The sequence below is a fragment of the Octopus sinensis genome, linkage group LG6 (genome assembly GCF_006345805.1).
Source record: "Octopus sinensis linkage group LG6, ASM634580v1, whole genome shotgun sequence".
Lineage (NCBI taxonomy): Eukaryota > Metazoa > Mollusca > Cephalopoda > Octopoda > Octopodidae > Octopus > Octopus sinensis.
This window is the reverse complement of record NC_043002.1, coordinates 111,370,448-111,383,735: the sequence shown is the minus strand read 5'-3', so window position 1 is coordinate 111,383,735 and position 13,288 is coordinate 111,370,448.

Below are 13,288 nucleotides of genomic sequence, written 5' to 3'. Positions count from 1 at the left end.
TATATATAACGATCGCCATGTTGATTCGTTAGTTACTGCACGCATATTTTTTTTCTCTCCTTCTTTCTGTGTTTTTTTTCTCTGTGTATCTTTCTGTTGAAGAGCGTAGGCTCGAAACGTTAAAGACTTGTTTTATTTATATTTCCTGAGCACCATAGTAATACAATTGTTTGTTTGTTTTCCACCTGCCTTCGTCTTTTGTCTATTTTCATAAAGCTTCCCTATATATATATATATATATATATATATATATATGTAATCATTATTATTATTAAATCTTTTCTTCATAATATACTGGGCTTTTGTACCAAAGAGCACAAATAATATTGACAAGTCAACAAAAGAGCTGTTATGCAATTACATGCCTTGCCAGAGTTAGTTATCAAATCTTCCTATATTACACTGAGTCAGTTCTTGTTCAGAGTTACTGCCCTTCTAGATGGGTTGGTGGACCACATCTTGCTCATGTTTCAATTCTGTTGTAGTTTGTACAGCCGAGTGCTCTTCCTACCACTAGGTACATTATAGAGGATATTGGGTGCATTTTATTTTGGTACAAGCACTAAAGAAGTTATCATATACTCAGCAAGATTAAAAGGTTTTTTCTCAATTTATTCAGTGAAAACTAAACATTTGATTATGAAAACTCCAGAGATAAAACTTGGTTATGGTCTATTGATTCCTCAACTAGTAATTTGACACCTGACAGAGCTTTGATACTCATCATTGGTTAGCTTGTCTAAAATAATATACCTTATTAATTACACAGGCACGTAGCACCATCCATTCGTGGCCGTTGCCAGCCTCGCCTGGCCCCCGTGCCGGTGGCACATAAAAAGCACCATCCGTGCGTGGCCGTTTGCCAACTCCATCTGGCACCTGTGCGGGTGGCACGTAAAAAGCACCCACTACACTCACGGAGTGGTTGGCGTTAGGAAGGGCATCCAGCCGTAGAAACACTGCCAGATCAGACTGGGCCTGATGCAGCCTTCTGGCTTCCCAGACCCCAGTTGCAGCGTCCAACCCATGCTAGCATGGAAAGCGGACGCTAAATGATGATGATGAAGATGGCATGATTCCATTTCTCAGTGAAGTAGAAATTAGTTTCATATAGAAAATGTTAGTTTAGAACTGGTAAGTGTGAACTCATCTGAGCCACTGGTAGTTGAAATTTATTTTTAAGGTTGGATGTTAATATATCACAGACCTTTATGGTTTGCTAGGTCCATTTAATTAGCTTTGGCTTCCTTGGCATTAAGTAAATGACAGAAAAATCTTCTTTGGGAAGTATATTAAAGGCAACCTTGCTATTATTGGAATTGAACTGTAAACTCTGTACTGCAGACAAATGAAACACTTGTTGACCTCACTGTACTATCACTACTGGATGTAGCAAAGTGTTTATGTCCTACAGTTCTTGATTGAGCTACTAGGATGTACATCATCATCATCATCATCATCATCGTTTAGCGTCCGCTTTTCATGCTAGCATGGGTTGGACGGTTCAACTGGGGTCTGGGAAGCCAGGGGCTGCACCAGGCTCCAGTCTGATCTGGCAATGTTTCTACGGCTGGATGCCCTTCCTGACGCCAACAACTCCGTGAGTGTAGTGGGTGCTTTTTACGTATCACCCGCACAGGTGCCAGACGGAGCTGGCAAACGGCCACGAACGGATGGTGCTTTTTACAGTCAACACAAATTAGGAATAGAGAAAGAAAAAAAAAAAGACTTACTGATTGTAAGACATCTGAACATAGTTCTCACAGTGCATTATCTCAGCAATAAAAATCAAATTGACAGCTGGATTTCATTCTATTGTAAATGCAATTTAATGTTAAACATATTTAACACAGAAAGCATTAACAATTTTTACTAGAATTTGTGATGTTGCAGCGGGGGAAAAAAATACAATATTTGCCAAGATTTTCCAGCAACTGGTAATCCAGTCCTTCTTTTCAACTGGTTCTAATTATGTCAGAACTCTGACAGGAGTGGCTGTGTGGTAAGTAGCTTGCTTACCAACCATATAGTTCCGGGTTCAGTCCCACTGCGTGGCATCTTGGGCAAGTGTCTTCTGCTATAGCCCTGGGCCGACCAATGCCTTGTGAGTGGATTTGGTAGACGGAAACTGAAAGAAGCCTGTCGTATATATATATATATATATATGTATGTGTGTGTGTTTGTGTGTCTGTGTTTGTCCCCCTAGCATTGCTTGACAACCGATGCTGGTGTGTTTACGTCCCCGTCACTTAGCAGTTCGGCAAAAAGAGACTGATAGAATAAGTACTGGGCTTACGAAAAGAATAAGTCATAGGGTCGAGTTGCTCGACTAAAGGCGGTGCTCCAGCATGGCCGCAGTCAAATGACTGAAACAAGTATAAGAGTAAAAGAGTATACTTTTATGACATACTTTTGTTTATTCACCAATGTAGGTAGAAATGCTCTGCCTATACTTAACTGCAAATGTTTAAAACTAAACCAAGCACCATGTACTAATCCACTAAGAAGTGCAAGTTATCGTCACTGTGAAGAATATAGTATGAAAGAGGAAACGGTTTCAAGGGATGGTCAGTTCTGGGAGCTGTAGCTAGGAACTTAGTGTATAGCATTAGATTCTGAAACATTTGTATCTTCATATATATTTCTTTATTACCCACAAGGGGCTAAACATAGAGGAGACAAACAAGGACAGACAAAGGGATTAAGTCGATTACATAGACCCCAGTGCGAAACTGGTACTTTATTTATCGACCCTGAAAGGATGAAAGGCAAAGTCGACCTCGGCGGAATTTGAACTCAGAACGTAATGGCAGACGAAATACAGCTACACATTTCGCCCGGCGTGCTAACATTTCTGCCAGCTTGCCGCCTTATATCTACATATACTTGAATGGTTGGAAGAATGTATCCAACTTTGTGAAGGTTTAGTAGTGAAAAAGTTATAAATGACATAGAAGCAGCCTCTTAATTTGGCATGTGTCTGGAAGCAAGGATGTCAAAACATTGTATTTGTATTACTTAGGTTCAACAAACAGGCGCAGGAGTGACTGTGTGGTAAGTAGCTTGCTAACCAACCACATGGTTCCGGGTTCAGTCCCACTGCGTGGCATCTTGGGCAAGTGTCTTCTGCTATAGCCCCGGGCCGACCAATGCCTTGTGAGTGGATTTGGTAGACGGAAACTGAAAGAAGCCTGTTGTATATATGTATATATATATGTATGTGTTTGCCCCCCTAGCATTACTTGACAACCGATGCTGGTGTGTTTACGTCCCCTCGTCACTTAGCGGTTCGGCAAAAGAGACTGATAGAATAAGTACTGGGCTTACAAAGAATAAGTCCTGGGGTCGATTTGCTCGACTAGAGGCGGTGCTCCAGCATGGCCGCAGTCAAATGACTGAAACAAGTAAAAGAGTAAAACATGGGAGACAACTCCATTAGCAAAACAGACTTTACCATGTTTGCCAAAAGTAGTGATAAAGTAATCACTAAGTAAATGTACACAGATTGGTGAAGAGAATTAATGACTCAAAGACGCCGTCTGCATCTTCTGTATTTAAATAATAGCAGTGTTGTTTATTGGTTCACAACATTTATGATGCTGAATGTCAAGTAGGTAATTTGTAAATCAGGTTTGAATACCACAATGAACTTTTTCTGGAAGCATCAGCTTTATTCTTTTACTTGTTTCAGTCATTTGACTGCGGCCATGCTGGAGCACCGCCTTTAGTCGAGCAAATCGACCCCGGGACTTATTCTTTGTAAGCCCAGTACTTATTCTTTTGGTCTCTTTTTGCCGAACCGCTAAGTGACGGGGACGTAAACACACCAGCATCGGCTGTCAAGCAATGCTTGGGGGACATACACACACACACACACACACACACATACATATATATATATATACATATATACGACAGGCTTCTTTCAGTTTCCGTCTACCAAATCCACTCACAAGGCATTGGTCGGCCCGGGGTTATAGCAGAAGACACTTGCCCAAGATGCCACGCAGTGGGACTGAACCCGGAACCATGTGGTTGGTAAGCAAGCTACTTACCACACAGCCACTCCTGTGCCTATTCGCTTTCTCACTGATGTTGATGTCTTTCAGTTGTACACACATACATACATGACTGGCTGAGGTAAGTTTTTTTCTGAATGGTTTTCATATATCTTGAGATGTCTTCAGATAACCTATGATGAGATTGTCAGTCAAAGAGGAAGTAATGTGAAACTGGGAGTAATGGCATTTTTGAGATGTTCAGTTAAAATGTCTTCATTCTGTCATTTAATTCTTCTTGGTGAATCAACAGAATTATTTACATTCAACGGATATTTGTCCTCATCTTGTTTGTTGTTAACACAATGTTTCGGCTGATATACCCTCCAGCCTTGTTAACAACAAACAAGATGAGGACAAATATCCGTTGAATGTAAATAATGTACATAATGCCTCATCTCTTAAATATAGAACAGAAATATACAGTTGCGGCCAAAATGTTCAGAACAGCAATGTTTTCGCCAGAAAAGTAGGTATAAGTTTTTATCAAAGTATATCGCCGGTTAGATATACTAAAACATGGAGTAAAAGCAACCGTTCTGATCATTTTGGCTGCGATGGGTTTTGCAGTAAATCACTAAATCATCCATAACTTTTGTATTATCCTCTCAAATTACACCAAAATCTCAGACAATAACAATTAATATCGTATTTATTGTCTGTGAAAATTATAGAATATAAAGCAACTTTGATAAAAACTTATACCTACTTTTCTGGCGAAAACAATGCCATTCTGAACATTTTAGCCGCAACTGTATACCTTTTACTTTTTACAATCTTTCAAAAATTTGATCAAACAAATCAGCCCTAATACTTATATTTTTAAGTCAGGTATTTATTCTGTAGCCCTCTTTTGTTGAATTTAAAGGATGTAAACAAACCAGTGCTGGTTAACAAGCTGTGTGTGTGTGTGTATGACAAGCACAAAACCACGCACAAAAAGGACCTCCATACAGTTTCTGTTTGGCAAATTCACTCACCAAGGATTATAGTAGGAAAAAAAATCAGCATTCCATGAGTTTCCTCCAATAGACCAATTTACATATTAAACATATTCCTGGTATCTGGCATGTAAATATTAATTTACATGCCCTTCTAGATGGGTTGGTGGACCACATCTTGCTCATGTTTCAATTCTGTTGTAGTTTGTACACAATATTTTGTTTCTATCCAATTTACAAGTTAAACACATTCCTGGCAGCTTTCCACTATAGGCACAAGGCTTGAAATTTCAGGGAGGGGACTGCCTGATTACATTGACCCCCAGTGTTACACTGGTACTTAATTTACCGACCCTGAAAGGATGAAAGGCAAAGTCGACCTCGGAAGAATTTGAACTCAGAACATAGCACCAGATGAAATACCGCTAAGCACTTCGCCCGGCATGTTAACGATTCCACCAGCTCACCGTCTTTCCAATAATGTTACACTGCTAAACTTACTGGGTATTTAAGCAATGTGCTTGCGGATAGTTGATGGGTTGGATGTGGTGCTGATGAAAGAGTAATAACTCTTGAAATATGCACATACACCCGTTACCTAGTCTTTTTCTATCTTTGATTGTACTGTTTATATAGATGTATTACTATATGAAACATTGTAACATATAGTGCTGGCTCTGAATTCTATAGTTTATAACTTAAATATGCATGCACATATATATATATATATATATATATAATAATAATAATATTAGGGAGTATGGCTCCAAACTTACAGGGAAAAATTATATTTAGGATTAAATCAAATTTCACAGAATAAATATATAAAATATGAATTAGAGATAAAACCACTATTGCGCAACTCAAACAGTGATAGACATAAACCAATACATAAATAACAAATAATATAAATATAATTAATATATATAATATATATATATATAAAATATAAAATATAAAATTTAGATTTTTATTTTAACCAAAAAGTATGAAAAGAATGATAAATATAATATAATAAGTAAAAACACTACATACGTTTCATGGCTATAATTAAATTCGAATTACAATTAAGTTTAAATTCAATTGAAATAAATTCGAACTAAAATTATAGTCAATCTTCAGGTTAATGATAATAGTTAAATAAATAATCAAATAGAGTTAAACAATATTTTTAAAGAAATAAATAAAATAATAATTTTTCTTATAAAAAAACTCCATTATCTAAAATAGAAACTTAAAACATTAGGATTATGTCATACAACCCATTTATTATGTTAAATATTTATTTTTAAGGTAAAAAAATTGATAGAAATATGTATTTATCTATGAAGATATAATATGGCTGTAAAAAAACATAATAAACTCATGAATATCCTTAACTCAGTTATAGTCCAATATTTAATTACCAAATTATTTAACACAATAATCACTATTCATATTTTTAAATTTAAGTTTACATCTAATAATTATAAAATACATATTTCTATATATCTGCATTTATGTATATTAAACTTTTTAATACTTTTTGATAGTTACGTAAAGGGAACTGGTTGCTTCTTTACACTTTTTGGGTGCGAGACAGATAATTTTCTCTGTTAATTACGTGACCAACAGGGGTCTAACAGGGGGAAATTATGCCTAAACATGAGTGCAGTGCATGTGAACATCCGACATGCTTTGAGTCGGGAGAAGAATTGAGCTGACGCAGACGTGTTGCAAAATAAGGGAGTACACGTGCAGAACAGAGGTGCATGAGTGCAATAGGGCTTGCTAGGCTGAAATACAGTGTACAGTATTGAATATGCCAGTGATTAATGCAGTAAGGCTGAGGCTGCCAGCCAGTGCTTGAGCTATTATATGCCTCGGTCGTGCAGGAACAAAAGTGTGGCATGCTGGCGCGTTGTAAGGGACAAACAACTTTCTCTATGTATGCGTGACCAACCTAGGGTCTTACAGAGATGAGTTGTGTTTACAAGGGCACATTGAGCATGGAAAACAAGCGAGAAAGGCATGTGTGGCTTATGAATGTGACAGAGATAGTATTTGTGTGTATTAACTATGTGTGTTCGTGTGTGCGACAGAAGTACAAACAAGGTGTATGCGGGCAAAACAAAATACAGCGCATAGGAAAAGTCTCTCGGGGTATTTCAGACAAGATGGAGTTAATTTACCAGTTCGTAGTAAAGTACATAATAGCAGTTCGTTCTGTAACAGGATGTTCGGATCACAAGTGCAGATGCCGGTTGAACACATGTCGTGTAGCAGTTGTGGCTTCAATGCTGTGCCAGGTTACATTGGTACAGAAGATCTCGCAGGTAGTGCTCTGCTGTTAACGTCATAACAGCGTGAAAGCTAAACCTGAATGAGTGCTATGTACATATTAGTGTTGCTGGAGATGGAGATGACGCGAAGTTGAAGGGCGACGTTGAGATGAAGGCGTCGGTGGCGTTGCTGGTGTATGTTAGCGTCGTCATTGGCTGGAGCAGGAACATGACTGGCTGGTCTGGTCGTCTGTCGCTGGAACTGGAACATGGTTGAGTAAGCTCTGTGTGGATGAAGACTGCGGCGGATTGATTGGTTCAGACTAGGTAGAAACTAGATTTTAGCTAAGTGTTCTATGGTCTATGACCAGAACTCGGGAAACTTGCTTGACTGTTCTATGGTCTATGACCAGAACTCGGGAAACTTGCTTGAGTGTTCTATGGTCTATGACCAGAACTTGGGGTCACCACTGTAAAGGGAACTGGTTGCTTTTTTACACTTTTTGGGTGCAACACAATTTCCTTTCCTTTTGTTTCTAGAAACTACCAGTCAGGAACGAAACGCAAGTTTAAAAATATATACAATTCTTTATTCTCTTGGTTCAACAATGAAACACGATGGTATACTGGTATCCACCTAGTTCAACACAGCAAGGCTGAATTCTAACTTTTGTAAGCTTCTTACAACAATTCAGCATTTATAGAGCAGGTCAAATCCTAAGCGTCTGGGACAGGAGAATAGGCTGATCATACGTTTAAAAATACGTCCTTTCTCTTCTATCGCCGTGTCTCAAGTCCCCGACGCTATTAAGGAACGCTATAGAATTTATTCTTCAGTCTCTAGCGCATGTGCATGAGGGAACTTCTTTATGCCTTTCCAGAAGGTCCCAACCCCGCACACGCACACTGAAGAAGGATGTTCTGCACATGCACACTGAAGAATACGTTCCGCACATGCACACTGAAGAATACGTTCCGCACACGCACACTGAAGAATGACGTTGCGTGTGCGCACACTGGAATATGATGTCACTACAGTTATATATATTTTTAAACAAATTATAAATATAATTTAATAATTTTTATTTTAAATTTTTCAATTTTCTATATTATATTTTTATTTTTATGTTTTTGTTTTTGGTTTTTCACTGTTTGATTTTCCTATTAGTGGTTTTATCTCTAATTTAATTTATACATATATATATATATAATTTGTATACATTTGTATATATAATGCGTGCACACACACACACATATATATACACATATATATATATATATAATGTGTGCATTATGTGGTTGGTCGGTTCAGCTGAAAATATGCACACCTATGTTTAAAGTGCTGGCAAGTTTGCATGACAACTATTTTTTTCCTCAAATGAAAGGCGTGACCTCTAGGACAAAATTCCTCATCTTATAAAATGTGGCCCCAGTAGACCCGAATCAAATCGGGTTATATTAACCATAATGTGAAAAGGGGTCTAAATGGGGCTGGAAGGGGATTAAAATTTAAATGAGCGAGTGTTTAGGAATTCTCTGTTACATCAAGCTAAAAAATTTGAGCCAGCCTTTTAATCGTCAATGTGTTGCCGTCCATGATGAAAAAGTTTTGAATGCTTGCCATGGTGAGTCTACTGTCGTGAGAAAGAATCACTTCAAAACTTGGTGTTTACGAATTTTCTTTTACATCAAGTTCAAAATTTTACGCCAGCCGTTAAACTGTCAATACGTTGCTGTCTGTCGTTAAGAAATGCCAGCCATGATGACTCTATTATCCTCAGATTCTATCCCTTCAAACTTTGGTTTCCAATATTTTATTATTTTTATTCAGCTCGCAAGTTCGTCTGTCCCTTTTAAATGTTAGCGTTTTGCTGTCTGCCTTGAAGCAGACCTTTCCGTTGCCACTGCCTGATATTTATGATTGATCTTTCTAAATATTTTATTTCTCAACTTACTCAAGATCTTTTGTTGTTTATAAATGGGAGAAAGATAGATAAAGATAGAGAGTAAGAGAAAGCGAGAGAAAAGAAAAGTAAGAGAGTGGAAAAGTGAGAGAGAAACAAAGAGGGAGAATCATCATCATCGTTTAACGTCTGTTTTCCGTGCTAGCACGGGTTGGACAGTTTGACCCACGCTAGCATGGAAAGCGGACGCTAAATGATGATGATGATGATGATGATGAAGTCCAGTGACTGGTTCTCAGAAAGATCAGCAGAAATTCATGATCTACTTATAGAAAAACAAAACTTAAGCAATGCACTTCTTTCTCGGTCCTTGAACCCCAACTCAAACAAAACGTACAGAAATCTGAAAGGGAAAGTGCAGACTGCTCTAAGGAAAATTAAACAGGAATGGTGGAATGATAGAGTAAAGTGGGCACAAGATACAGCTGATAGAAATGATGCTAAGGGTTTGTACTCTTATGTTAAGGAGGTATTTGGTCCCAAATCCTTATGTTAAGGAGGTATTTGCCCCCAAATCCAGTGAGAACAGCAAATGGACATTTTCTTCTGACACCGCTTCTATTCATAAGCACTGGGTAGAACATTTTCCTGCACTTTTGAAATGACCATTATCCATTGACATGAGGACAATAGAAAAATTAAACACCTTCCAGTTATGGAAGAGATGGCATTTGAACCAACTCTAAATGACATTTATGTAGCTGTGACTAAGCTGAATAACAATAAGTCTCCAGGGTCTGATGGAATCTGTGCAGAAGTCTTGAAATATGGGAGTGACAAAATGTTTGAACTCTTAAATATATTAATTTGTCACTTGGAGAACTGAGAAAGTGCCTCAAGACTGGATTGATGCCATTTTAGTTTCCTTATATAAATCAGGGCCAAAGGATTTCTGTGGTAATTTTCGTGGGATTTCGCTTTTGTCTGTGGTTGAAAAGGTACTTGCAGCATTTTGTTAGAACATTTAAATACCTTTATAGTTCCATATAGTGCCTGAGTCTCAGTGTGATTTTCGTTCCTCCAGGGGCACAGCTGATTGTATCTTTATTATCAGACAATTGCAAGAAAAGTGCATTGAACAGAATCTTACCCTGTACCATTGCTTTGTTGATTTGGGCAAAGCATTTGATGCTCTGTAGCTAATTCTAAGGAAAATAGGTTGCCTAGAAAAATTTGTAAAATTTGATCAGAGCTTTGTATCAAGATATGAAAACTAGACTTAACTTTGGTGGTAGACTCTCTGAATCTTTTGCCATGGAAAAGGAGACCTTGATTCACCCACCCTCTTTGCAATATACTTTGCTGTTGTGTTGTCACATGCTTTTCAAAACTCTGAGGAGGGTATTTACATAAAATATCGAACAACAGGAAATGTTTTTAATCTGACCAGACTGAAATTCAAAACGAAGGTTTTTACTTCACTCATTAGGGAACTTTTATACGCTGACGATTGCGATCTTGTCAGTCATTCTGAAACATTTCTGCAATCTCTTGTTTCTGCATTTGATTCAGATGGTGAGGATTTTGGCTTGGCCATCAACTTGAAAAAACAGTTGTAATGCATCAACCAGTGTGTGGTGCTGTTTGTAACCCCCACTAAAATTTTTGTTAAGGGTAAGTTATTTGAGGTTGTTGATTCATTCATCTACCTTGGAAGCTCTGTACAAAATGCTGGAAATCTTGATACAGAACTACATCTGTGAATTCAAAGGGCAGCAAAAGCATTTGGTAGCTTGGAGTCACATGTTTGGTGCCAGCGACATATAAATAAGAATACAAAGCTGGCTCTTTACAAATCATTTGTCATTCCATCTCTGTTGTATTCTGGTGAAACTTGGACTTGTTTCGAAAGGCATTTTAAATTGTAAAAACAATTCCACAAAAAATGCCTTCATCGTGTTTTAAACATTAAATGGAGTTCTTTTACTCCAAACATCTTCAGGTATCACCTCAAATTAAAGCGATGATTTTTAGAAACCAAATGAAATGGTGTGGCCATATGGTTTGAATGGTGGATGAATGCATGCCAAAATAGCTGTTTTACGGTGTTGGCTATAGCCTAGTCACCCGTATCGTTAACCAGGTGATACATGAAGGAGTCATACCCAATGAGTGGTGTAGCAGCACCATAGTCAACTGCTACAAAGATAAAGGTGACGCTTTAGATACAAATAATTACAGAGGTATCAAGTTGTTGGATCAGGTAATGAAGGTCACGGAGAGGGTCATAGCCCAGCTAATTAGGGTGAGAGTCAGTTTAGATGAGATGCAGTTTGGGTTCATGTCAGGTAAAAGAACCACTGATGCTATATTAAATGGAGTTCTTTTACTCCAAACATCTTCAGGCATCACCTCAAATTAAAGCTATGGTTTTTAGAAACCAAATGAAATGGCGTGGTCATATGGTTTGAATGGTGGATGAACGCATGCCGAAATAGCTGTTTTACGGTGAGCTTGCAGAGGGGAAATGCTATTGGCGTAAACCTAAAAAATGGTTTAAGGATGGCATGAAGAAGTCACTTGGAATGGATCCAGAGGACATAGAAACCCTTGTTTGGATTGAGCTGGATGGTGAACAAATGTGTGGAGTGGAGTGAAAGTGTTTGAAGAGGCCAGGATAACACATGGAAGACTCAAAAGAAGTTAAAGGAAGAATGTTACGACCAAGAAGGTGAGTCACAATGACTTTTTTGTGTGCACGGTTTGTGACAGACCATGCCATTTTTTCACCAAACTCAAAACTCATTTGTGAACCCATGGAAAACGAATCTCCACCAACTACTCTGCCCATATACTACCAAGGTACTGTCAATTCGAATAGCTGGTCCCTCTGTTTGGTCGACATTCAGCAGACTCTCTTTCTCTCATCCATTCTCTTTATTGAGCAACCTTTCATAGTGGCGTCTCCAAACCTCTCTCTTTGCAGCCTCGTTTAGTGCAAGTGAACCATCATCCATGTGAACACATTTCTCTCCTACCACATCATGATTCTCTGTCACACACTGTCTTGCAACACGAAATACTTCAAGTCTTTTTCTTATCTGCTTCCCCTTTGTGCACACCTTTGAATGCTGTGTATGCCAGAAGGTTTGCAAATCTAATGGAGGCCTCAAAAGACATTTTAAGATCCACAAAGATGAGAACTTATCTGCAGCTCTTGGTGTCAAATCGGATGAGCAATCTATGTGAGTGTCTTTTCAGAACATTGTCTGGTTTAAAAAGCCACATCAGATGCCATGATGGTACTAAGGTGTGGTAGAGGAGGTGGTCAAACTCTGCATAAGGAGAAGACATATATATATATATGTATGTATGTACACATATATATATATATGTATTAGGGGATATAGCATCACATGATGTGGAAGACAACTGGAGGTTTCTACGGGACAACCTGCTGAGGGCCACTGACCAGATCTGTGGATGGTGCAAAGTCCCCTCGACCCAAGGTAACATGGTGGAACAATGTTGTTGACAGGGCTATTAGAGAATAAAAACAGGCTTGGGAGGAATGGAAGAACGGTGATAGCCAGGAATTGTATCAAACTACCAGAAGGGAAGCTAGGAGATAGGTTTATTTAGCCAGAGGGGAAGCAGATAAGAAAAAGACTTGAAGTATTTCGTGTTGCAAGACAGTGTGTGAGAGAAAATCGTGATGTGGTAGGAGAGAAATGTGTTTGCATGGATGATGGTCCACTTGCGCTAAATGAGGCTGCAAAGAGAGAGGTTTGGAGACGCCACTATGAAAGGTTGCTCAATAAAGAGAATGGATGAGAGAAAGAGAGTCTGCTGAATGTCGACCAAACAGAGGGACCAGCTATTCGAATTGACAGTACTTTGGTAGATAAAGCAATTAAGAGTATGAAGACAGGCAAAACTCCTGGCCCATCAAGAATCACCGCAGAGATGCTCAAAATATCTGGTGGTGTTGGCTATAGCCTAGTCACCCGTATAGTCAATCAGGTGATACATGAAGGAGTCATACCCAATGACTGGTGTAGCAGCACCATAGTCAACTGCTACTAAGATAAAGGTGATGCTTTAGATACAAATAATTACAGAGG